At 58.8% G+C, this 2,094-nt stretch overlaps 1 pseudogene; it reads left to right on the top strand.

The window, feature by feature from the left end:
* The first annotated feature begins 379 nt into the window (after positions 1-379).
* Positions 380-1,402, top strand: LOC137769119 (TNF receptor-associated factor 1 pseudogene; annotated as a pseudogene).
* Positions 1,403-2,094: the final 692 nt, after the last annotated feature.

Raw genomic sequence — 2,094 nt, 5'->3', positions numbered from 1 at the left:
TTGGCAGAGTTAAGGCTCCTTCCTTCTCGATACACTTTTTTCTCTTGGCTTGGAGGACACCACGCTATCCTGGTTTTCCTCCCATGCCACTGGTTGCTGCTTCTTGGTTTCCTCTTACTGGTTTGTCCTTTTCTGCCTGAACTTTCCATGTCGAAGTGCCACAGAGTTTAGTTCTTTTTCTTCTTCTCCATATGCATTCCCTCCCTTAGTGATCTCAACCAGTCTTGTGGATTTAGACTCTATGTATATGCCATAAGTCTCCCAAGTTTATGTCTTTAGCCCAGATCTCTCTTCTGAACTTTAGACTTGCATACCAAATTGCCTACTGAAAACCTCCATTTGCGTGGCTAATGGGGATCTCAAACTTCACATGTCCAAAATGGAACTTCTCCGCCCCGGGGAGGAGGTGGAGGAAGCCAGCGGCAGCCTGAGGTCCTCCGACAGGGGAACCTCTAACTGTGGTTCCTGAAAGTCCGTGACACGGTTCTTTTTTCTCTCTGACTTGCTCTCCTCGTCCCTCTTGCTCAAAAGAACAACTGGCCACCAGCTGGGCTCTGGCCTGGGGTCTGGGCCCGTGGCCCTGGAGCGGAATCTGTCAGACCTGCAGCTGCAGGGGCCTGTGGAGGCTGTTGGGGACCTAGAGGCGGACTGCTACCGGGCCCCCTGCTCCGAGAGCCGGGAGGAGCGGGCCCTGCAGCACTTCACGAAGGAGAGGCTCCTGCCTGAGCTGGAGGGGAAGCTGTGCGTGTTTGAGAGCGTTGTCGCCGTCCGCAACAAGGAGGTGGAGGCCTCCCACCTGGCCCTGGCCGCCTGCATCCACCAGAGCCAGCCAGACCGTGAGCACATCCTGAGCTTGGAACGGAGGGTGGTGGAGCTGCAGCAGACGCCGGCCCAGAAAGACCAGGCCCTGGGCAAGCTGCAGCAGAGCTTCCGCCTCATGGAAGGGGCCTCCTACGATGGCACCTTGCTATGGAAGGGCACCAGGCGGTGCCACGAGTCGGCCTGCGGCAGGACCGTCAGCCTCTTCTCCCCGGCATTCTACACTGCCAAGTACGGATACAAGTTGTGCCTGCGGCTCTACCTGAATGGGGACGGGCCGGGGAAGAGGACCCACCTGTCCCTCTTCATCGTGATCATGAGAGGGGAGTGTAATGCTCTGCTGCCGTGGCCTTTCCGGAACAAGGTCACTTTCATGCTGCTCGGCCAGAACAACCGTGAGCACACCATCGACGCCTTCCGGCCCGACCTGAACTCAGCATCCTTCCAGCGGCCCCAGAGTGAAGCCAGTGTGGCCAGCGGCTGCCCGCTCTTCTTCCCCCTCGACAAGCTGCAGTCGCCCAAGCATGCCTACGTGAAGGACGACACCATGTTCCGCAAGTGCATCACGGAGACAAACGCTTAGGGCAGGAGGGGCCGAGCAAGCTGCACGTGGGTCCAGAAGAAGCCCCCTCTCAGACGGGGGTTCAGCAAGATGACTGAGGTCTTGCCCCTGGTGCCCAAGATCCCAAGGCACAATGATGGGCTGGCATGGTGTGAGCCGAGCGGACAGACTGACAGTGGCTAGCCATCAGCTTAGCGTGGCAGGACCTTGGACTGGGCCCGCAAAAGCAGAGGGTCCCAAAGCCAGTGGTGCAGGACTGATCCCCCTGCACTGACCATGCAGCACTGGAGTCCTGAGAGCCACCCCGGCCCTGAATGTTGAGAGGGACTCCGGCCAAGATGGGGAGGGTGTGGGGACCAGGCTGGGGCGTGGATGGTGAGCTGGAGATGTGGGACCTCAGCAAAGAACCTTTGGGGATGGGAAGACCTCTGCCGGCCGCCATGGAGAGTGAGCATGCTCTCGTCCTGTTTGGGATCAGAACCAGGACCAGGGGGTGGAAGAGACAGGGTGCCAGCGCGAATTCAATCTGTCCCAGCCTGGACCGAGTTCCCCAGCACTGGAGGTGAACAAGCAAAACCAGGGGGCTACGCTGGGGGGAGGGCATCAAATGGGGGTGGTTTTGAAGACCTTCAAGGTTCCTTCCAGCCCAGAAAGTCTCTGACTCTAGGTCTCCTGGGCCAGATGAGGCCTAGTGCTGCAGGGGGTCTGGAAAC

This window comes from Eschrichtius robustus, chromosome 9, assembly GCF_028021215.1.
Source record: "Eschrichtius robustus isolate mEscRob2 chromosome 9, mEscRob2.pri, whole genome shotgun sequence".
In the NCBI taxonomy this organism is placed as follows: domain Eukaryota; kingdom Metazoa; phylum Chordata; class Mammalia; order Artiodactyla; family Eschrichtiidae; genus Eschrichtius; species Eschrichtius robustus.
Note: the sequence above shows the minus strand (reverse complement) of the source record. Positions and strands in the feature narration are given on the sequence as shown.